Source organism: Rhea pennata, chromosome 17 (assembly GCF_028389875.1).
Source record: "Rhea pennata isolate bPtePen1 chromosome 17, bPtePen1.pri, whole genome shotgun sequence".
In the NCBI taxonomy this organism is placed as follows: Eukaryota; Metazoa; Chordata; class Aves; order Rheiformes; family Rheidae; genus Rhea; species Rhea pennata.
Window position 1 is genome coordinate 14,041,276 of NC_084679.1, and position 25,920 is coordinate 14,067,195.

Sequence of the window (25,920 nt, forward strand, 5' to 3'; positions counted from 1 at the left end):
CAAATGCTGACTGTCAGCAGTTGCACATAGAAAACAGCTTATATTGTCCTACTTAAGATGACCAGAAATCAGGATTTCCAAGAAACACCAGAAATGCATTCCAAATATTTCCAGTGAATTTCTCCTTTTCTGCCCAAGGGAAACAGAACCAGAGACCCTCCTGTTGGCACTTCTCCTGAAGAGCATCCCTCGAGGCAGGGCACATCTTCAGCAGCAGAGCAGAGAGCCTCAAGGCCTGGGAAGCTCCTGCATCTAACAGCATCCTCTATTTAGGAAGTTTTAAAGGAGCAGTAATGCTACTGCAGTTCGGCTGGTTCCAAAGCTCTGCTCTGCAAAAGAGCCATTGCTTCATTTTCCATAGCGATAGCTTTTGTTTTGGCTGCCCGTAAGCAAACAGAAGAGGGAACAACAAGAATTATCATCCTACAGAAAGGGAGGATAATATGCCACCTGCAAACGTGCACGAAGCTCACACTAATAAATCAGGGAAGTTAAACCCAGAGCACTACGTGGGTACACGGCTTATATCCATAATCCCACTCCAAAGAGAGCTTTCGCGTTGCCACTCCCTACCAACCCCAAAAAGCAGCTGCTTTGATGACTGCCTGAACACCTCCGGGTGCGGGGGGCAGAGAGGGGTGCCGCGTGGGCCTCCGGGCGACTACGAGCTGTGCCGCCGAGCCAGGGCAGAGCCGCAGCTCGAGGAACCGCTCTCCTTGCCTCCGCGCACGGCAAGGCGGCCGGCCCAGAACGCGCACCGCAGGGGCGAACGCGCTGGGCGGAATTAGAGTATTCGCCAAGCTGAAAGGCCGCCTGATGCCCCCAGGGAATAAGGCAACGTAACAGGCTTATCTACGATTTCAAAAAATCAGAGCAGGACCATATCTGATATATTCTAAATCTGCGTGCCATAGTGTGGGTATGTCCCATCTGAATATGTATTTTTACTCTAAGAAAAGGGACAAATTTGTTCATATAGTAATTCTAACATTTCTTAAAAAAACCCAGCTGTTATAAATGTGTTATTTTTATATAGCAGTGTATTCTTTCCTAGTGAATCAACAAATCAACACACACAATAAATCAGATGTCCATAAAGGGTTAAGCCAGAAACTGTTACTATTTAATGACTGGTGCACAACCTGCAGTTCTTTGCAAACAAATTCTTTCTTTACAGGAAAGTATGAAGAGCATGAAAATGAGGGGATTACTGAAAAGAACAAAGATCACCTAAATACAAGCATGAAGTGGAAAACACTCAACCTAGAAACTTCGGAGCTTGGCAAAGCTCCCTCCAACTCCTGTCTCCCCAGCTGCTTCTCCCAGGCCAGTTCTGGGACACCAATCACAAGAAACGCTGGGTGCACTCAGGAAACTTCTCAGACAAGGAAATGCTGGGCTGATAATATTTCTGGCTAGTTTTGGCCATCAAATCAGGCTGGTTATAAATAGTGACTATAGAGTACCAGGCATACCTGCTTTTTCTGCTGCTGCCTTCTCATTTTTGTCTTTCACCTTCTCTGATGCTCACCCCCTTCCTGAGTTTTGAAAAGACACCGTATGTTCTCCAGGTCAGTACTTGCGTAGCTGTTGTCTTAATGTCTGTGCTGCCACTAGCACCATGCAGCTTTAGTGGGAAACATCTCCTCTAATGTTTACAATAAAGATTCCTTAATACGGTAAGAACCAAGGACCACATGTGGAAGTTGAGGTCTCACCAAGGATGGATTTTTAATTTCTCAAGAAAACCTTGTTAGTCCATATGTAGAGCAGATGCCATACAGGATGCTGTGTAAGACAATAAACCAGGTGGTTATTTGAAGTTATTTCATGGTTTCTGAGATCTTCCTGCAGTGGCACAGAGGCCGCTCACCTCTGACAGGATCCTGTGTGAAAACCTTGCTTTTAGACTCCCAGTCTCTAACTCATGCTGTCATTCTGCTATGCACTTGGCTCGCATCAAGCCTGTTGGCCGAAGATGTATGCCAGCTGTGTAGGAAATTGCACTGTACTTCTCCTGTGCCAGCTTTTAGGTGTTGCAGACTTACTCATCCTCGTACCGTCAAGCTGACACGTTCCTGATTTGCCCAGACTAGAGCTGGCATGGCTTGGGGAAAGACATTACTGGTCAGCTCCAGTTGACTCATTCCCAGTAGTTGTGCAGTCAACAGAACTGACATCCAGACATCCTACCCAGAGCTTAAACTTTGCTTTACCTCTTCTGGAACACAAGTGGTTTCTCATCTCTACGGTTATGTACGTTTGCAGTGATCCTTTCACATTTCTGGAAGACCTGGTTTCTTATGTCACATATTTTTAGCAGCTATTCACTCTCATATTCCTTCGACATCCTGACCCCTTAGCAAGTGCCTACAAATCTAACGTTTCCTGACATCACCCTGTATCATCACTAGCCTCCTTCCCTTCTCAAATACAGGTCTCTCAAGCTTACTCTTATATTTTATGATCACGAAAGTGCTTAAGTCTCCTTAAACCTGCATGGGTACATTCCCACTAGCTATCCAGACTTCAGTGAGCACTTGAGGGCCATCTGGTCCTTTAGACTGCCTTTTAGCAATGCCAGTCTTATGCTAGCTATGTCTTTAACATAGCACTAGAAAAGAGCAGAGAACCTGAGCTCACAGAAAGGTGGGCTAGATGCCAGCAGTCATTTTGCCTATGCAGGGAACACCCTCTTAGCGCCAATTTTTCTGTATCTGATCCTTAACAACCAATTAGTGAACAAGCAAACAAATCCAGACATCTCCCCTCATCACTCTTAAAGCAGAAACAAGTGTCCAAACTGTCCTCACACATATGTACGCACAGCCCTAACTTAGGCAGTAAAAAATCCTAAACGGTGACAAGCAGAAGCAGGAGCCAATGCTGACCCAGCAAGATCAATTCAGTGGCCGTAAAAATCCAGCCTTAGTTTAAATACTAGCGTGCAGGAACACCAACTAAAATTAAGGGGAGAAAGAAAGGCTTATCATGCACGGGTTGCAAAAGATAACGATGGTGAATTTATATGCAATATAAATCTATTTAAAGTGAAATGAAAGTCAGTTACTTTTTGCTAGAGTAGCCCAGTGCATGTTATAATTCCAGTTATAATGAAGTATCTGCTAAGAGCAAAAGCAAATGGCTCAGCAATGGGTCAAGCTCTAAAGCCCTTAACCAATATTAACTCAGACCTCAAATCTCACAATTCAGGGCTGAGAGAGATTCAACGTGATCAGTATCTCCATAGATACGTATTTTCCTTATTGATGCAAACTCACCCAGCACAAACGGGCCTTTGCACATCTAGCAACCTCCCCTTCTGAGTAAATTGGACTAGCAAAAAAGGTTTAATAACTACCCCGTGAAAGTATTAGCTCATAGGACTTGTTATACAGACATGCTTCCTGGTGTCTCCAAAGTGCCTGCAGGCCAGCTATGCTTCAGGCACTTTTATATGGACAACATTTGAGACAAAAAAAAAAACACAGCTGAGGATATGAGAAAGATCAGGGAGTTTCTAAATACCATGAACGGAGGAGTGCTCTCTGAGACCATCCTTCGTGGTCAGGGCCAAGATGCATCTTTGGAGTTTTGCAGCTGCTAAGTGCTTGCCATTTTGCTAAAAACTGCCTTTTATACAGCAAATTGCTGCAGAATCAAAGTTAAACTTACAGTAAGACGCATTACTATGGGGCTAAAATTTCCTGCCAAACACGAAAGAGCTTAAAGCACGTAAAGCACAAGCAAAAAGAAGCACCCCTGGTGTTTACTGCATCAGCTTCCCTGGAAGGAATCTGAAAACAGGACTCTCGAGGCAGTAACCCCTTACTCCGCACACCTGGGGCTGGGACTTGAGCTGAGAAATGAACTTTATCTGTGGGCACATAATTGCCAAATTCTTCATTCAGAGGAACTCGTGCCCTCTCCTCTAGAGCATCTGGCATTGATTTCATTCACAGAGGCCACAGAGTGAATCCAGTATGGTGATCCCCATGTGAACAGCAGTCACCTCCTGACATTATCATGGTTGGGGAGAAGAAAAAGGGACAAGGGACAGCTGATCAGAGGCAGCTACCCATTTCAGTTGCTTTCTTCCGGATATGACATAGGATCAAGCATAACATAAAAGCTGTACACGGGCAGATTCCCCAAATCATAGTGCAACGGACAGCAGAGAAAAACAAACGACTTGTCTGCATAACACACAGTTAATGCCAAGGCAAAAAACCAAGATCTAGACCTCCCATGGCCAATACTGCATGAACTGAGTGACCAAAAAGCTATCTAGAGACAGCAATTATCACTCAGAACTACACTCAAAATTGCAATATAGAGTCAGACTATTAAAAGAGCTACAGATCAGATTTTTAAGTGTTCACATGCATAAGAACTAGATTTCAAAGAACTTCATAGTCACTGAAAGCCTTAAAGAAGGGCCAGAATTCCCCAGGAGGTCAGAGGCTGGCACACGGAGCAAGCACAAACGTCCATTCGCTTATTCCGGTGGCTAAAGAGGAATGAGGACTTCAGAGGAGTGCCACCCCTCAACCCCACAGCAGCAAGGGGGTGCCAAGAGAATAATCTCATCATCCCACAAGGTTAAGAATTGCAGCAATGGGATTAACCAAAGACATGGAAGAGAAGGGACTCTGTGAAATGCATTAATCAAAACAAGCAAGCAAGTGATCCCTATCGCCAGCACTCCAACCATTTTCCAGCTAACATTCCTGGAAAAAAATAAAGAAATAGTTTATGGGTTTAGCTTTAGAGGGCTGCCAATTACATTCTGCTGGCATCTTAGGCCCAGTCCTGACCTCATTTACCCCACTTCACTTCCCAGTTTTCTTTGATGATTTCAGTGGTGTTAATCCCAGTTTACTCTCATGCGAGGGATAGAAGAATGCAAAGCTTTTTTAAAGAAAACTTCTGACCCACAGTTGAAGTAAGGTTGATCTTTGGTAATTCATTCTTTCACAGCAAAGAAAGGAGAAAGCACAAACGCTGTCTGTTCATCACCCGCTCTCCCTGTTGTGCTCTGTTGCAAAGTTGTCTGTCTTCCTTAGAAGTTCATTTTAGTCTCAGTGTGTTAGAGGAGTTCTGTCCCTTTTTATTATATTTCAAATACAAAGCTTGCAAAGTTCTGTCTTTCAAGGTTCCCAGATTTTTTTCTCAAAGATCCTGTTCCTCCTTTGAGACTATTTCTCCTTTGGAGATATTCAAATCTCCCTCTCCATAAAAGGGGTCAACATCAGGGCTCACTCAACTTGCTTCATTAAGCAGACGTCCAGGAGAAGACAACTTGGTTGGGAGCAACTTAGCACATTGCTCTAAGGTCTGCACAAGTAACAGGCTTGCAGGATTCAGCTGCTCCATTGCAGTTAGCACAGCTATTTCTTGTGATTTGCTGCCTTGAACACATACGCAAAGATACGGTAGGGAAATCAAGTGTTCCTCATTTTAATGTAGAATACAGTATCATAATGCAGAACCAATATTGTTAAAGTTTTGACTGCAGTTGATTGTTTGAATTCAAAAAAAAAAACCTCAAAAGTATGAATTTCTCGTAAGTTCAAAAGCCTTTGTTTACTCAAAATCACCCCAAAACCCCCCATTATCTTAAAGTGTTTTACACTACTTGGTCAAGAACAACCCCAAACAACTCTGCAGATCAATAGAATTTTATATACTTTTTTGTCTTTTAAATCAACTTGCCCCTTCCTTCATGAAATTCAAAAGATTTTGTCCACTTCTAGTTTTGACTCATGACTGCGCAATACCACAGCACTTGTTCTAACTACATCTATTTCTTACTGACTTGTCTGAATTGTAAAGTCAGCTGCACTGCAGAGCAGACAACCCAATAGTTACAAGGTGAAGAAAACTTCTCTTGTTCCCCCCCCTCTTTTTTAACTTTTAAATTCAGAATATCTGTGAATTATCTAGTCAAGGCCATGGAACTTGTTATATTTGAAGAATAGGAAGTACCTCTATTAAAAAAAAAAAAAAAAGTTTCAGAAGTTTTTTGTAGAAATAAGGAAATATCAACCTCCTGTTACAGAAAATTTCTTTTATGGAAAATAAAGGAAACTATAAATAATACTGAATTACCAAAACAACACGTAAGGGCACACTGAAGGGAAAATTTCTGGAGTTCCTGACAACAGAAAGCTATAATACCCCAGCTATTTTTTGCAAGAACTTTCATTCCTGATTCTTGTTTACCAGCTCAGACTGCTAACAGCTGTAAAGGCCTCATTAGATAAGGCTCTTGAGACGACACTAATGATACCAGCCAAGGTGAAAGGAAGTGTCCCAAGAAGGTGCAACTACCAAGCAGTTAAAGTTAGCAAAGGCAAATATGAGTGTTTCCCGTTCTCCATACCGGAGCAACGCAACCGATGCCAACGGCTACCTGAAAGCAACTGCATAATGCATTTACATCACGTCCTATTTCCAAAAAACCCACTACACTGAGACACTAGCCATGCAGGGGGTACTCTTCTCCTTGTCCGTGTTACCCTTAAGCACCTATTTTAGAGCTTGAATTAGGAAGTCCATGTTTCATGTCTGAAGCTTCCCACCGTTCCCTTGAGATGCCACTGACTACGGCAAGAGAGACTCCAGTTCAGGCACCAAAGGTAAAGGTCTGAAGCTCGAATGAACATATTCTCCTACAGTGCAGAACTCCCAAAAGCATTCAAGTGAATCAGATGCAAAAACTCTTTGAAGTCAATGATATTTAGGTTGTAAATGCTTCAGACTTAGCTATTACTCACCTGGCTCCTGTGCTTTGTGCTCTTCTCAATATATCAACATATAAACTCAGGTCACGGACAGATGGGTGTTACAATGTTTCCTGAAATATTAGTGATTTATCCTCAGCCTCTGAGATATTATTTTAATATATCTCACTTTGTCAATATAATTGTGATGGAATGCCCCTTCAGGTGAGTTGTAAAGGCAAAAATAAAAGCACTTCTGTTCAAAGTAGTGAAGAAATCACAAAAAGCAAACAAGCAAGATGTGTTAGATACCGTTTTATAAACACCTGTGTTTCAACAGTAGTTAAATGGACATAGACACAATGTCTATCAGGTCAGGTTTAGATCTTATACAGATCTCCCACTACACATCTCTAACATACTAAGTAGGAATGGCAGCTCATGTAGAGTAATAAAAGACTGGGGTTTGTTCCACATGAAATAAAATCTAAACTATTAAAACCAGCTTTGTCACAAGTTTTAGAGCAATAGGTACCTGGAAAAATCCTACATAAAGTCAAATGAATGTTTCTAACACACTTCAGCTCAAAGGTTTAACAAGAATATTAAATACAGAAACAAAAAAGTATCAGAAACTGTTGTTATCTTACTATAACATACAGAAATGCAGAAGATTAACTATTAATTATAAAATTTATTCTTTTCTACAGTGTAAGTACAGACTTAAAAATTTCTTCATTTTCTACTAAATGTGGGACTTAGTAAAGTACTCACTATATGAAAAAGTGCTTAATCAAAAGACAGACATGACATGCAACCAGCCTGCGAAAACATTACGGTTCATAATCTGTATTTTTTGGCATTTTGTGCAGCCTTAATGTGAAATAATCTTGTTTTACTGCACTTAACTGAGCAATAGTTGGAGCTGACAGCTAAGTTGCTACCACCATCAGAGCTTCAGGATCTGAATTTCTCTTCTTTTCATTTATGCCAACCTTTGACTAGCTTCATTGATTTTGGTAGAGGAACTCCCAAGTCATACCTTTAAGATGACAGAAGACGAGGCCCAAAGGCTCTTTAGAAAGAGCCTTTCATCAGCTGACAAGATACCTCCTTTCAAGTGTGCTTTGCGAGGAGCAGATTAAATACCTTAAAATCTCGCTGCTTTTCTTGAAACGTGCCTCCTTCACTCCAAATCCTAAGCCCTTTCCCAGCATCTCTGCATCCAAAGTCAACAAATAGCAACTTATAGGAAGAAAACCAGGATTGCCTTTATGGGTAAATTGGGTTCCAAAGTTTACCTACACAGGGTGCCAGGCTGGATTACCCCAGCTGGCCAAGACTGACACACTCTTACAACCCCTCATTATAATTTGGCTCACCTTTTACTATATTGCTAATGGTCAGGGAAATACAATAAGGGATAAGAATAAAAAAAAAAGTAAATGCTTATGTATAATTCTTCTATCGCTTTCTCCCTCTTTCACTGCGTATAAATACAGCCTCTCTCTATATAAATATATAACTATGCATCTTTGTGTACTGGAGCCCAGGGCTAATGTTAAGCTGACAATAGTGGCACTAATGCTAATGAATTCTGATTATTCGGATCGGTCATTAAACTAATAAGCCCATCTCCAAATTAGCGTGGCTGCTTCAGCCAGCGAAAATTTAATCAAATCTGCTTCATTATTTCAGACATGGTGCACTTGGCGAAAGTGACTGCGGGAAAGGAGAATGGGACCCTCATCTGATAATTTTATCACTTGACTGCCAGACCATGAAAAAATCGGTGCGATGATTTTTTTTTTTTTCTGGGGGATGAGGGTGTGGAGCAGAGGGGGGTGTTCGTGTACATGTGCGCCTGTGTGTTGCTTGAGCTTTCTCTCATGTTGCCTCCTAATTAAACTAAACCCATCCTCTCTTGCTCTGCCCTACAACTGTTTTGTTTTTTCCACGTCTTCCCCATCCCCCTCAACATCTTCACTCTCTTCCCTTCCTTCCCCCAGGTCCTACTCTGCCCCCATCTTATAGCCTTTGCACGCATGACCAAGGAACAGCTTTCAGCATCCAAGACAGAGGTTGATAGGACTTTCGTTAGCTGTACAGCAATGCAAACAGCCTCTTGTCCCCCACTCCAGTCTCCGTACACAGATTCCCCCCTCCCTTTTGCCTCCTCATCCTTGTTTTTCTCTTAATTTCTGAAAAAAACAGAAGCAGCAAAATATATCCCCTGGCAAAAAATTATTTTCAGTTTCCCTTCCTTTTATTTTATTTATTTATTTATTTTGTAATTTGTGCTGTTAGAATTTTAAATCTGATGGGGACCACAGGGCCTACGTACTACACACACTTCTATATACAGAGGCATGGGGCATACGTAACACGCAGACTGAGGACGCGCCTTCTCCATCTGCATAACCAAAATCTTAAACACACACTCAAATGCAAACCCCAAATAACCTTTCATGGTTGTATTTTGTATTATTCTTACATCTGGGTGTAAGCTATAAGCAAGTGTATTGGTTTCATTGGCAGTGCTACAAACTAATACAACTCTGCCTAACACTAAAATTTCTTGCCGTTCCCTTTTCCCCTCCTGTAGACGTTAACACCATGCTAAGAAGAAGGGAGGCCCACCTTGACAAGAGGGACTCATCCTTTACGCAAATCTAGTCCACCACACATCTATATAGTGAAGAGACTCAACCATTCCTTCGGCCATACTCCGTCCCCTTCTCTCGGTAACCGAGTTCAGAAAGAGGAATCTCGCGCTCCTGGGGTCTTGGATAGCCCTGCAGAGGCAACGCGGAGAACTACATGTTGTCAGTACAGGCGTAACGGAGCAGCTCAACAGCCAGGAGCAGAGACAACGCAAACCTGGCCCCCTCTAATAACAAACAATTGTCCAAAATCTGGGAATATGCATTGAAAAAGAACAGTCATTCGATACAACTCTAGCCATTCCCGTTACCGTGCACAGCCAATTTATCAGCATTTTATTGACCATGGTGTTGATGGCACCCGCCTCCCGTTGTTCTCAGAGATATTCAGTCTCCAAGTTCTCTCACAGGAGAGGGTCTCTTAAATGGGATTTGTTTGTTACATTTCAGGTGTCTAATGGTTTTCCAAGTCTAAATTAGCCACTTAGATTTCCTTTATCTGCAAAGGACAAAACAGGCTCTTTCAAAGGGCTATTCCTTCTACACCAACTACGCATCTTACATTTCGAAATAGGACGAATACATAATCTATTTTTCCTCACTGTTCACTGATTATACTGGAATATAAACAATCCACTTTGACTTGACAATAGTCAGATGTCTAAAATCAGGTAAGTTGAATTCTGGACTAAGTAACAATAATATGTGATACTGCCGAGCCTGACCAGACTACAGTATCTGAGCCTGACAACGTTGATGGAAATCTGAAGCATCTAGGTGAGCAAGATTGATTTGCAACAAAAATTCCCATACCTGAACTCAGATACCAAACACAAAGTTGACTGGCAGCTGACCAGGCTGTCAACGGCCTCAGATACAATTGTTCAGATGCCTTCTTAAGGAGGACACCAGAGTGATAGTCTACCTTAAACACCTGGGGTCTAAATACCAACAGGAAAGCAGAAAGGTGAAGGTCTAACGCAATCAGCAAAATGGGGCAAATGCAACATGTCCTCTCTTAGTAGGATCTCAGCTTGGTTACTGCTTACTAGATGTCAAGCTTCAACATTTTCCATTTCCCACTTCACTCAAGTACTCCTCCTCTCCCCTTCCACCAGCTACTACTTCCATGCCCTACACAGTCCTCTCTCCCCCATAAAAAACACAACCTATGGACATGCTAACAGACAGACATCTCGTCTAAATGCTCTTTGATTTTGCACGGAGGTTTCCTAAGAGACTCATGTTATTACTGCAAGTACGTGGCTGAAGATCTCCTATAGGACCTCACCACAATCTCCTTCCCTGGACCTTGCCAGACGAGTAAGCGGTTCAGAGTGCTTCTGCTCCTCCCCACTGCTGCCTTAGTAAGCCTTCAGAGCTCACTTATTCAGTAAGACATTTGAATCTAATTTTAGATTTGAAGAACTGAAAAGCTAAGAGACAATTAGCCTGACTAAGACTATAGAAGACAGTAGCTAGGAATGCAACTGAGATCTTGGGACTGATCATTTTAGCTATTAGACAAATCTTCCTTTCAAGATTCATGTTGACTGTACTCAGGGATCTCTCTTGCTGGCCAACATTAAAAAAAAAAAAAAAAGGCAAAAGGATTGATAGGTATATATCTCCAGGCTCCACTGGAAAAATAAATAAATGAATAAAGTTATTATGGCTTAAAATTGACTGGAGTGAAGCAGGGGAAAAACAAAGCAAAGGTTTACTTGGATAAGAGGTTCCTTTTTAATTTCTCCATAAAATTTGCTTAATCATAGTATATTAGTTACTATTCTTTAGTTCTAAAGATACCGAAATTCCCCTTTTCTAAGGGAGGACACAAGTGGAACATATTTCCTCCCTCCCCCCGCCCCCGTCAATCACGTTTCAGCTCACCTTGGGACCCATAAGAACATGGACTCTCTATATTCACCTCCTCTTGGGAAGAAGGAAGAGGAAACCAAGCAAGCTCAGGAGCAGACTCAGAGAGTGAACTGGGCAAACTACAACCCAAAAGCTTTGGGGAAAAAACTGTTGTCAAAACAAAAAAAAAAAAAAAAGAGCTAGAGAATCCGCACAAGCAGTTCACAGAACAGAACAGGGAACCAGGCTCTGCTGCTTGCTCCAACCCGTTCCAGTATTTACCGAGGGGCAAAGCGCATTTCCGCGCGATGGCATCGAGTGAATTCAAGCTCGGGCTGAACCAGGGACAAAATGGGACATAACATGGGCTGCTCTCAACATCGCACCGCAGGGTTTGAAAAAGGTCGAGATTTAGCAGAACAGTGTAAAGAACATTCCCAATTCTACAGTACTAGGAGTAACGACAACCCTTGATCTAGGGACAACTTTTGCTGCCACCAAAGTCTTCGCCAAGGCCTCAGCAACTCCCCCCTCTCCCAAATTAAAGCAGTAAATAACTAGGAAGCAGAGCTCAGAAAAGCGGTGCGCCCAGAATAGGAACTAACAGCTTCATTCCTCGTTGACCTAGAGAGGAGCCGAACAGATTCAGCACCGGGCAGGAGGAAAACACGGCGACGCTAGAGGAACCGGAGTGACGAGCAGGAGTCCAACTCCAGCTCTGCTCAGCAGCCCGGTTCTGCCAGAGCGACCTGCCGCATCCGAGTCCTTATCGCCCACTTCTAAGCCCACGCTAAGGCATTTAGGGAAGCAATTCCCTAAGCAAGGCTGGGCGACCCCATCCTCCCCTCCCAGCAGCACCGCGGAAGCTGCTCGTCTTCTTTTTGTCTAGACACCAGCGACGCTCGAGAGAGAGGCGCACATACAGCGACGCAGGCACGCACGCACCCGCAGCAGGTTTGCTATGAGACCGGCTCAAACTCTCATGCCCTGTCGCCTGGAGGAGGCCGGGACATTTAGACCATCCTCCGAGAGGGCCAGCGAGACCTTTAGAAAACGACACGCAGCCCGAGAGGCTCCGGATTCAAAGAGACAGGTACTCCGGCGGCCTCCTCGGCTCCTCGACTCGCTTTGCGGCCGCCAGGACGAGACCTCGCCGCGGCCACGAGCCATCCCCTCCTCTGAAAGGCCTCGCAGTAGATCTGTGTCAACAGCGATTAGCCGCTGCCCGGCACGTCATCCATTTGCCATTTGCTAGGCCCAACATGCCAACAGCGGTAATCTAATCTCTGGCCGGCACCGGCCTATTCCAGGCTAAACGTGTTAGAGGAGCGGAGGGAAGCGGGCTGCTCTCGCGGGCCGCGGCCCGACCCCCCTTCCCGCCCCCGGGGACCGCGGGGTCGGGACCTCCGCAGCGTGGAGCCGAGTAAAACACTAACAGAGAGGGAGCAGAGGATATTGGAAACACATTCGCAAGGCCTCAGTGCTTTGGAAATCTGAGAAGAACATGAGGCGTTAAGTTAGAGCTTTCACTGCTGGGTTGTGCGTGTGTGTGTGTGTGTGTGTGTGTGTGTGTGTTTTGTTTAAAAAAAAAAAAAAACATGTTTCAACAAGAATTTGATGAAGATATCAGTAAGAAGGACAAGTTGGTTTTTTGAAAAAAAACACTGTAGCAGCAAAAAATGAACCGAACGGTGCTCTGCTCATGGGAGAATCCACGTTACAACACATCTGAACCCACAGCTCACGTGCTGGGGAGGAGATTATTGTATTCCTTAAAATAAATATACTCCACCAAAAGTGCTGCTTACTCCCATTTTTATCTCCTATATATATTCCAAAATATTCAGAGTTTGCAGTGTTGATTAGTGGCCTGGCAGAAAAAGATGCTTCTGGGAATTCTTTAAACTGAGAATTACCTATCTGAAACTATGCCCTCAGCAATCTCAAAGTATTTTTGCCCTGATGGCAAAGAAACTCTCCTACAAAAGTGCCACATCCTATCTGTTGTGAGATCCTCCGTGGCTCCGTTTCAGGCACAGGAAAGACTGAATTCCCTCCGCAGATAGATTCCACCAAAGTCAGTAGGGAGAAACGAGCAGAAGGCTTTAACCCAACAAAAGATAGCCAGGACCAGGACTGAACGTTAGGGACTCAGAAGCAGGTTAACATCAAAACTAGAGTTGAAAATGCTTATGAAAGGTCTCCTAGAAATTTCCTTCGTTTGAAAACAATATTCAGGACGTTCTGCAGAAGACAAAGATTCCACCACGGCAGCCGGGGTTGTGCTGGTTTCCATAAAGCTCACAAACACGAGCTGCCCCTTTGCTTTATCGTCACTATTTTTATTAGCATGTTTCTCTCCACAGATTCCTTTGAGACATGTGCCATCTCCTCTCTCAGCACCCGCATACTTGGAAGAAATTTTATGCTTACGCGCATTAAAAAAAAAAAAAAAGTGAGGATCGAGTATGCAATGCATATTCTGAAAGATATCATTGATGGGTAGCATCAAACTCTACACCTATAGGGTGCAAGACCTTAACTCCCACTGCTTAGGCCAGGATTACTAAATGCAAGTCTTAAGAGTCCAAGTCCTTTTAAATGAAATCATCTTCTGGTGATACCCAAAAATGTTGCAAGAAATACCCTCACTGCGCTTTGGATTTCCTGATTTGTGCTCAGCAGAAAAGGCACAACTGTCAGAAAAGCACTTTCCCTCGCTTTCCCCAATCTCCACGGCTGCTTACCTAAAATTTGCAGTCAAAACACAAAGATGAAGGACTTGTCATACCTAGTAAATCTGCAATAAATCCATCTACAATGTAGACACGTTACAAGGTCCCTCGAGAAAGATCGTTTTCTCATTTGGGTGTGATTCAAACGCTTGAGAGCAACAGAGCCTCATTCGTATCGAGGGCATAGAACAGGGCTTGGAGGTTTATGTCTGAAACAATTCCAGCGCTGCCCTTCTCGGCCACAGAGTCCAGCTGAGGTGCTCCAATCATCAGCCCCTCAGGATAGGTCCTACCTCAGGTCTGGAATCAGGAAAACGCTTCCCCTCTTCATTCACATTTCCTTCAACTGATCAGCAAGATCTGGCTACAAAGATTCTCTCCGCCCTAGACTTTATTTTTCCTCTGGAAAGGAAAGTTTAGTGAGTTTAGGAAACAGTTTTTAGTTTGGACAATGGCTCTGTTTTTCCCCACTTGCTATTTGAATTCTCTGTGCAAAGCCAGAGCATAAGCATGAGCACATTTATAAATATGTTTACTTTAATGAATTTGGTGGGACAACTTAACATGTCCTGATCTGGCCCAAATCCACCCTTCAAAATATAATTGTCCTTGCAACTGTTCTGTGTTTTGGGATTTTTTGTTTGGCTTCTATTTGCTGACTAACACTCCTGAAACACAAACCAGAGAGAAATCCAGAACCTACTGATTTCAAATAACTTTGGTATCAAGTTGATATAAAGACCACTTAATTATTTACTGACTTCTGTGGGTTTTGGATCAAGCCCTTGAAGTGCTGGCATACTTCTTTCAGAAGAAAGCTGTTGGGCTTCTTTAGTGCTGTTAAAAAACAGAAAGGGAGCTGCAGGAGTGAATTATTGGCGCGACATTACTCTTGGGACCCCAAAAAAGAAATCCTATTAAATGGAGTCCTTGTGATCTCATCGCTGCGTATTTCATGGCTCTTCAAGAGGTTCTGCTAAAGTCATTCACAGAAAATTTCCCCTGGAAAGGCTCAGGGGAGAAAGAGGCTGGATCACCAGTTGGTCTGTTTAGCATTTACTGCCTCTGAAAGCAAGTTTTTTCTACAAGCAGCACCACTGTCTAAAGAAGCACGGAGATTCCTGAAGGAGAAAGAAAATGTGGTCAGGATGCAATATTTCACAACATTCTCCATTTATAGGGAGCCATCAGGTCACAGCACTTCTTCACATACTAGAGGTATACCATCGACAGTGTTTCCACTAACAACAATGACTTTTCATACGCACAGTCAGCCAGAAGTCACTATGTACCGTAACATGCACAAACACCCTACTAAATGACTAATATCTTAAATAATCATACCCCTTCAGTATAGGGGCAAAGATCCAGAGAGCTTTTGAAAGCTAATCCTGGGAGATTGCCTAAAAAAAAAAAAAATGAAGAAATCACAAACCAATTTATTGCCTGACAATCAATCTTGAGGTTTAAATACAGTTCTCCTTCACTAAAGGTTTTCTCAGCTCAGACCGCTGTTGACTACTGGTCTAATCTCTTTGGATGTTTTCTGTCTGTTACAGATGCTGGTTACTGATTACATTAATTCAGCAATTCTGGAAAATTAATTCTCACTAAGATGTGATCTGGAATCACTCATCCTTTCTCACTTTCATTATCATTTTGCACTTTTATTTAGTTATTTAAGGACAGCAGTCACGATAAGGTCAGATTTTTAAAACCATTTGTCTTTCCTGCTTGCACAGCCAAACTCAGACCTGTGCCACTCCCGCTAGCTGCAGCTGGAAATAGCGTGAGGGGAAGAAGAAAAGTCTCACCTGAAGCTATCGCAACACTGCTTTGAGGTCTCAATTTTGAATGCACAAACCCAAGCCTTCTGGACAGGCTTTGTACATGCAGTAAAGGAGAGGACTGGTGGGCAGGAACCCTCAAACTCAAACCCGACACCGAGGTCGGGCCGCACAGGCACAGCCAGACATTTCAGGAAGAAAAAGCAAAGAGGAAGACGTACTGTATTTTCTTTCTTACAGTTACCGTAGTCATGCAGAGGTACCAGTGCCAGACTATTGACGGGGTGGAAGGTGGAACTTCTCCCTGAAGCGCCTGTGTCCTTGTAGAAAGAGAACTGAAACAGGGCCGTCACACAGATGACCCGGATGAGATTTATATGGGGCACAAGGAGGATATTTAAATGGTTTCAGTTAAGCGGACACGGAAAGGGACTGACAGCGCGATCCAAAGGGAAGAGCTCCTTTAGACGATACAGGTGTATCAGGAGCGGTGAAAGGAGCAGGGAAGAGCAAAGGCAACCGAAATGGCACCATTACTCTAGACCACCATCAATCCAAAATTCCCATAGCTTTTCCTAGACAGCGAGTTCACTGCATTACTGGTTGCCTTGGTACCATGATGAGAATACAGCAAAGAAAGCTCAGTAATTTTATCTATTTTCATTCCCACTCAGATGAAAAGAAAAGACTATCTCACTGAAGGAAAAGAGTACGTACAAAGAAAAACACATTAAAAAGCTACAGGTTGTTGATATTGATATATATATACACATATATATACACACACATACGCACACACATATATATTCTCCCCCCTAACACACACAGTTCAAGCAACACTGCCACTGTTCAGAGAACACCCTCCTCCAGCTGGCACCTCTGCTGCGAGCTGCACGAGGACACAGGCATTAGTGTTTTCTACACAGCCGTGATGAAGAAAGCCGAGAAGAGCATTTTCAGCTGCTCATTAGAGCTGTTTTATCAGATCATTGTTCCATACAGTTTTTGATAAAGCCTCCACAGAGATACCTCAGTTTCATCTACTTCTTCAAATTCTTACGTAGATGAATAAGATACCTGTAAGGTTCTTAGCTGTATCCTTGGCAGCATAAGAAAGAAATCTATCTGTTCAAGCCTTATTACCATGGGATCCCAGGCTGCAGTCTAGGTTGGGATGACTACTCACACCAGGCATATTTCACATTTTTTCCGTCTGCCATGTTCCTCAGAGATAGTAGTGTTTTAATACTCCGAGATTCACAAATGATTATTTAAAGCCCAAATGACATCTGACTGAAGCGCAAATGAGGCATAAACTACTCAGAAATTTTCTTTGCTCACCGATAGGTATTAATAGACAGCTCCTTCACCCTGACCTCTGCTCTGGGATGTTTTTCTCTGGCCACAAGCAGGTGTCATTAGCAAACTTCAGCTTTACAGACGCATCTTACGGTTCACACACGGGTGACTGTCCAGCCCTGAAAGGGTGACATCAACAGATACAAAAGGCTGGAAGCACGTGAAAAGGAAAGGAATTTGGTAACAGTCCTTTTAGTATTCTCTGACTTTTGCTTGTTTTTGTCAACCCTGAATGCTATTAACCTTAACACCTCAGACTAAAATAACCTTTCTTAAATATCCTCTTGTACCTTCAGTTAAGGTTTCAGGGCAAACACTAAGTATCTCTGGCAAATAAAAGCAGCCTTCCAGGAAAACCCAGGAAAAGTAACTACATTCCTGATGTTTTCAAGACTATGAACAAGCAGTATACCCTTTTTAAAAATATATATACATATATATAAAACAAACATATTATCAGAAAGCCTTTTCAGGTTTTCATCATGAAGAAATCAGCTAAGGCCAGCCTCAGCCTAAAGAAAGGAAGTCTCTCACAGGTCATCTTCAACCATGTGTCCACTTTGGGGCTGCTTTAAAACTCTTCTTTTCATGTAACCAGCACCATTTTGCTAAAACTTACCCAAACTCTCTTGGTTCATAACTAAGCTACCCCCTCCCATGCAGAGAAGGAAGGGAGGGCTGCAGAGAAGTGCGAGATGACACCACTTCCCTGGAAAGTTTCCCCTTTTCTGCAAGTTGAAAGATAGGAAAAAAAAGGGGGGAGGGGAAGAAGTATTTCAGGCTGGGAAACACTAAGCAAGCTATAAAATATAATCAAAACAATGAAATGAGGTTCATTTTTTGCGCGTGAAATGGTTAATCTTTTAGCTGGATCCAGTTCATATTGGATTTTGCCTTTTGGCTGTCAAGAAGCGTGCAGACACCTCCAAGCGGGAGCCGACGGCAGCTACTCCCACCGCGGGGCTGGTGCGTGCCATCGGGTAATGAGGACTGGCCTTATCCCTCCTTTCCTCCCCGCTTCTCCTCCTCCTCCTCCGAGGGGAGAGATGCCTCTGTGCTGCCAGCCTCAGGGGAAGACACGGCGAGGGGGGAGGACAGGAAAGAAAGGGTAAGATTATAGTTCACTGGGGTTATAAAGTCTCTGCAGAACAAAATATGTTTGTGCTGCTCCGACTTGGTAAACGTCTGAAGGTTTTTTTCCTCCGATAATCTGTTCCTTCCGGTGAGAGCGCTACATACGTGAGCTCTGCCTGTAGCTCCCTTCACATCCCATAAGGAAAGAGGATGTATCCAAAATACCTTCTTGATATATGGCAAATAGCCGCTTCCAATTTCTAATCACTCTCTTCACTTTTGCCCATATGTTGATTGGAGTCTACTCCAAAGATGACACATATTTATTTTCAGGGGTGGGAACTCATAGAAGTAGACTTTCTGGGGAATTCAAGAAATGGCACTAAATTACGGCTGAACGAAAGGACCTTCCGATACAAATCTTTCCCCAAACTCGGTATAAATCACGTGGCAGACATCTCACATGCAGCTGTAATGCATGCACATAAGCAAGAGGAGGAGAAGGTGATCTTATTCACCAGAATAAAAGATGCACAAAAGCAAGCCAGGAAATAAGGCAAAGGAAGACCGAGGGAACAAGTGGAAACCTTTGTCTGCGGGGAACGGCCACTTCGCAAAACCGTCATGATTTTGGAAATGGAAGTGGTTGGGGGAGGAAGAAGAACAAGGAATCTCTCTACTTGTATAAGATGCAACTTTCAGCAAGCACTTCTCCTTTTACACTCTTGCCTTTCTCTGCTATACTGCCTCTTGTAGGAAAATATGACGAGATCCAGAGATCTGTCTATATTGTTTCAGGGAAGGGAAGATGCAGAGGTATTCTGCTCTCAGCTCCTCTTTGGGTGAGCAGCTTGATGCTCTTGGAACTATTTCAGCAGATTGGACAAGGGACTGCTGCTGCTCCTATAAAATTTCTTGCAATGTGACAGGGATTTTCACAGATTCTCAGGGCCTAAGCTGACACCCTGACCAAGGAGGTGGAGGTGATGCTGAGGCACTTGGGCTCCATACTGCCTTGAATCCCGTCCTAACAGTATCAAGGAGCATAGAGCCTCTGTTTTTCTGTGACAGTAAATTCTTGACAGCTCAATCACCAGATTCACTGCTGTAATAAGCCTAAACCGAACAGCCTGGTAACCCCAACAAAATGAGACAAAGTTCAGACTGAAACACAAGATCAGAACATCGGAACCTGAGGAAGAGACAAAAGTAATCCTAAACACCGTTGCATTCCAGCTTTACATCCTTTCTTTTTTCCCCAGTGACTTCTGCTCACTGCTGGTCTTACTAGAAAAAAGTCAGAAGATTTTACTTTTCTTGAAAAAAAAATCTTGAAAAAGACACTGATTTCCCTTCTTGTTTCTTTCCCATAATGTACATGTCTTTAAAAGACTACAATTAGAATCTCATTAGTAATTTTCATCCAATTCTAAATTAAGAGGTCATTAAAAAAAAAATCTTAATTTCATCATCCAGTGCTTTCCTCAGAAGCACGGTCAACACTCTGTTTCACTCGCAACAGACATTCAACATCCATATTCCTATCATAAATAAAATGCTTCTTCCCTGACTTGTAATACTTATTTGGCATGAACAAATATTGAGATACCTTAAAATTAGGGAGTATACCCATTTGTTAATTATTTAAAATTAGTCAAGCAATTTTTATAACCCATTTCATGACCTCTAGCTAACAAATGGCTTGTTACTAACCCTTCAAACTTTCCACACAATTAAAAAATGATTAACAACTGATGAATGGGCTACAATTGAAGAAATTAGGTTGCAATTAAGATGACATTTAAATGAATGTTTAAAACTACTTGGATTATAATTAGAACCAGATTAACTGCGAAGGTTACTCCAGCACGGGGTCCTCGGGACAGCAGATATTTCAACCAATTGCCACGTGGTCTCGCGCCAAAGTTGCACAGCAAGACTGAGGGGGTCAAGATTGGCCACAGCTCATGCGTGGCTGCAGTCTGCCCGAGTCCACTCCAACTCATCAATCCCAAACCAGAGACTAACGTTAACATCTTAGGCCTCATCCTTTGAGCTGCAGACCTATTTAAGTGAGGTCCTTTTCAAAGCAAGTGTCCACCGTTGCTGTATTTCCCTCTTGATAGCACCTTTGCTCTCAGCCAGAAAGGATACGTGAAATATGACAGCATGAGAGTGGCAAGCAATGCCAGCATCTACCAAGCTTTCTAAGTAAGAGACAGCAACAGACTCTTTAGACAGCAATAAGCTCTGAGAAAGAGACGGGTTAGAGGTTATCAGCATTTTTAGGTAGCTACAGTGGTGTCTTCAGTCATGGTGACAGAGATTCCTCAATCAACGCAGAGCAAAAACCAAGGTAAGCACAAAGTAACAGAACGGGCAATAGATTATTCTGAAGTCATTCTGCTAATCTCTGCCACTTCTCAACAGGATTTCAATTTCAAGGAAAAGAATTTTCAAATTTTCACGGAAGTTTGGACACCCACTTCAAATGACTTTGGTCAGTTTTGAAAATCTGAGTCGAGAGCTAATACTTAACCAACTCAGCACAGTAAAAGCTGTCCCTCGCTTCTTTAAAAAAAAAAAAAAAGTCAACCACAGTCAATACTTCATCAGTGCATCATTTATGCACACCAGTTGCTCTACACAAAGGTACTAAGTATTAAATTAAGGTTAGGAAAAGAGTAAAGATTCGTATAAGTAACTTTTGGGCTCACACAAGAAATGACATGAAATGGAAAAGCTAAGTCGTTTCAGTCATTCATTTTCTTCTCAAAAGTAACCACCTACAGTGCTGCTCTCAAAGTGTAAGAACCAGAAATACATTATGGTCTGCATTACAGAGAGGCAAAGTAAATACTCATCTCGGCCCCTTTAGCTTGACAACACACTAGTTTAAATAATAAAAAAATAAAAGAGCAGCCATATTCAAAGAATGAACGAGGAACAAGCGGTATTTCGCATTACCGGCCCAGACCTGGCTGGCCGCCTGTAGCGTGACCGTGATGCCGTTCTTGTAATGGTAAGGTTTAGGCCAAGTTTCGTACAAAAATGGCTTGGCATATAAAAGGCCAAGTTGTGTGTCGCTCAATCTCCACAGGGATAATCAACAATTTGGGGAATTTGTAGACAGCTCTGGTTCTCCCTTTTCTTTTAAATGCATGAAATTGTGCAGACGATAAAACCAAGTGGCTTTGTCTCCATATAAACTCTTTTGCAGGCAGGTCTAGATGAAGACAAGATCCTTGTAAAATCCAGATTTGTATCAGTTACTAAGAAAAGTTAGAGTAGGAATGAGCTGTTACAGCAAACCAGAAGGGGGTTTGGAAGAGCATTATCAGTAGGATGAACTCTTCTCAACCTGATTACTGGGAAAGCCCATGATGAGGAGTAGGCAGGTGCTTGGCAGGAGACAGAAGAAACCACACCATCTTTCCAGAGAAGCTCAAAGGGGATAAATATGTCTGGAAAACCCATGCTTTGTGCTTATCTCTATCTACTGTTTCTGTCTCACTGGAGCAAAACAGATGCTTCCAATGATTGTTAACTCTGCTATAGTTTTCCATCACCTTTGATTTAATATTGCTCACTGGCCTCTACAGTATAACAGACAGAGGAACATACTGGCTGGTAACTCTATTTATTCTACCAGTCATTCCTTGCGACTTTTCCATCTGTCTCATTACCTCTTACTAAAGAGAAAATTACCTCTTCCAGTCTGTCCTCTTGCCTCTTACTTACCGCATTCATGCTCCCAGTGTAATTGCTTCTCCCTCCTCATCACCAAAAAGAAATGGCATTGCATCTTTAATTCAACTATTGCTCCAGAAGAATTCATCTTCTATGAATTCTATCCACTTCTGTGTCCTGGGGGACAAGTTACACCTTTCTTTTGTATTTTGAACAGCTCCTAGAATATAGCTAGACCTTAACAAGTTATCAGAAATACGGCTGCATTTATTGCCGTGGCAGAATTTGTGCCCAGGCATGTCCATTAACAGCACATATTTTCCAAACAAGTATCAGAGCCTTTAAGAGCAATTAAGAGAGAGTAAAGGCTCTGTCGGCCACACTGACATCCATCCAACTGGAAAGGTGGCACAAACCAGTTCAGTGTATTGAAAGAAATTGTTTCTTAGCATCCTTCAGTCCTAGTCCAGTTAAAAAAAAAAAAAAAAAAAAGTCCCTTCTTTTGTACCAGTTTCCGTTAAGCATCTCATCCCAAACCAAGCTCCTTGTATTATAACGGCCACCTAAAGACAGATAATGCAAGGGAAATTACTGATCTGCTATAAACAATAGTAGCTGGGGCTTGTACCTTCCCTGCCATCTCAGGACCTCTAAGCATATTGTAAGAGGTGGGGAACCACCACTGCAGTGAGTTCCCTGTGAGCATCAACTCAGCTAGGCTGAGGAGGGCTGTTAGACTGCGGCTGCCTTCCACAGCTGCCCTTACAAGAACCTCTGGATAAGATTTGGTCCGTGTAACTCCTTATAGCTCATTTGTCCCTTTTTTTTTTCCAGCACACAGACTGAAGACTGTTTTTAAGATTCAAAACTTGTAAGACTAAAACATTAATTGGCTCAACGACTATGCCTGGAGAAGAACGGAGCCGGCAAGCGTCTGTCTCTCAGAGCCGTGTTGGAACTGTGCTTCTAAGACAGCTCATGTAACACATCAGGCTGGCTGTACATTTTTAAAACCAAGGCCTGTGAACACGTGATGCATCAAGAGAAACCTTGAGCCTCATCTGCAGGGAGTTGAGCTCAGTCCCTGATTCGAGCAACAACTGTCATCTTCAGGCTTGTTCCCCATTAAGCTGTTTTATCCAACCAAAACAATATTTAACTCAGCTAAATGTTTCTGCTCAAAACAGGACTGTTGCAGAGCGTAAGACACAACTTTGCACGTTTAAAATTCAGAGTGCTATAGAAGGGAGCTGTGTGTCAGTCAGAGGTATGCTGGTAAAGCAAGGGGGAGCCCAAGTCTTAAAACGCAATAGCAACGGGTGATCCGCAAACTAGCGGAGAGAGGCATTTCTGGAGAAAGCGGAGAGCAGTCTGGAGTAACTAAGGATGCCCTCTATGGAGATAAGAAAACTCTGTAAACCCAACTGGCATCACCAGCTCCTTTCTTTCCAGATAACCGGATTCAGGATCAACTTTGAAAGGGGAGGCCGGGGTGGGAGGGGAAAGGGACAAAGCAAAATGACCCTTCGAGGCCAAATCCACAGTTGATGCAAACCCTTTGGAGCCCTTTGAGCTTCCCCTAGGTCTGAACTGAGCTCCCACCATCCACTGTCCCTTCCGATGTCAAGGTGATGGATTACAACTTCCTAATGCAGGACTGATGCACGATGACATCCTAATGTTGGGACGATTGATTGTGACTCTTTTTTTTAAGTACGGCTTACTAAGCAATTATTGACACCATCCATGCATTAGAGTCCTAATTCAGCAAAAAAGGGCTGACAGGCCAGCACTGTGGGAAAAGATTAACCTATTCCAAATTTTATAGATCAGGGTGAGACAGGGCTTGTTCTGGGACAGGGCCACCCTCTCATTACAGGCCTTTGGAGACAGCAAAAACTAAACAGTTTATGCCACGTCTTGAAGAAAATTGCTTTATCCCTTCACCTTTAAGTGGATTCAGACGCAGCCAGTTGACTCTGGAGTGCTTTAGGGTCAGTGCACACACGCCAGAACATGGAGAGGGGGGAAAAAAAAAGTCCAAATAAAGGAAAGAGAGAGGTAAAAGCCAGTGCTGTCAGCTCCTACCCTCTAACATCTGTGAGTAATGGAAGTGCGGAACCAAGGCTGGGAGCAGGGAGGTGAAGGGAGAAAGGGATGGTTGTAACAGTGACAAACAAGTCTAAAGGGACTTCTCTCCTCTCAAATGTCACTGGGGGAAGCAGACAGGAGACGGGGGAGGTAAGGAAGAGAGAAGGTCACGGCTGTAATACCCAGAGTGAGTGGACAATCAAATGTTTGCAGCTGGGCTAGGAAATGGCAATCCAGTTGCAGAGCACATCTGGCTCCCTTGCTGCACGCCATGGGGGCCACCTGGTTTTAATCATGCTGGAATCACCTTTGAAAAACAGAACTTAATCATAGGCCTAGTCCTAGCAATAGTGTTACATCCAAACTTCGCTCCAGGAGAGCAGAGGTAGGGAAGGGGGAAGAAGATGAGGTTTTTTAAAAATTCTTCCCTGTTTTGCTTAATCAAGGCTGGAACTTTGTCAACCATTTCCTCTTTGTCAGATTCAAGGGAGTCACTTGATTTTCTTCCTCTTTGCATTCGGTTCAGCTTAGCTTAAGCTTTCCTTATTATTATTATTACTCTCACTCGGTCAGGTTAGCATCCATGTGGGCACTAGGGAGCAAAGGAAGAAGGGAAGCTACTTAAGGGGCACTGTCTCTCCACCCCACCTCATCCGACCACACAGATGGACAGATGTGTTATACCTGTGCTTAAAAGCGAAGGTCTTACACCTTTCCTACATAGTCTTCGGGAACTCATCTCTCTGTATTGGTGCCACAAGGAAAAGCCTCTCTCGTCTGATAAAGGGCCGAAACAGCACAATCCTTCACAATAATGGCTGTGTTTGGGTCAAAATTGAAGTCCACCCCATCCAGACCTTCCTTTCAACAAAAGCTGGTAGCAGATGCTTAGGAAAAAAGGAACAAAACTACCCAAACAAGTACAGAGTAAGCATCCCCTGGTCTTGCCTCACAGGTTCCGTCATTCAAGATCTTAATGATATGCTTCCTCTCCCAGATTAATTACAATCAATCAACACATTTCAATCAGAAAATGTTGAGCAAAAAGCATGCTAATCCGATTCAGGACACTCCCAGGGACATCGTACATGAGGACCCCAAACCAGCTCAGCTATCGCAAGACATCCAAGTCACTTGCTCTTGTGCTATCACCTAGAATCAACCCACATGAGTATCCAAGAAAAACAGTACTCTTCATCCTCACTTTCTTTGCCTTCCTTACCTGGTTACCTGCCTCCTCATACCTAATCTCTGTTGCTTCTCATCTCTAGAAAAGAAGCAGCTGATGGTCTGTGATAAAGGTCTTAGGAATTCTGGACATGATAGACGGAAAACAATCCTTGTTTTCCATAGTCCTAGAGCTTTGAGGACATCAGATGGAAGTAGCAGATGTCAGGTTCAAAATAATAAAAATGTGGCATTTCTTTACATAGACCATTGTTACACTAGGGAACTCAATGCCACAGGATGTGACAGACGCCAGAAGTTTACATGGATACAAACAATGAGATCAATTCTCAGAAAAAACAAACAAACAAAAAAAAAAACCATGAAGATCCCACCTTTGTCTCAGGAAACATGCAGTTCACTGGAGACTGCAGGAGTATTTGTAGGAAATATCATTCTGCACTTCATTATTTTTATACCCCTACATAAGCCTCTGCTTTCGGAGGCAGAAAAGTGGTCTAGATGGACCTTTGATATGACCCAGGGCAGTTGCACATTCTAGGGACAGAGCACCCCCCCCCTCAAAACACACGCACACACACCCTGGGGAAAAAAAAAGAAAACAAAAAAAAACACAGCAACAAAAAACTAAACAACCAGTCAGTACGACTTGAAAGTTTGCTGGAGCAACAATAGGTTGGTCCACCAAGCCAAGCTCTCAGCCCTACTTCTCTTCCCTTTATTGGAAAGAGAAAAAAACATTTGCTAT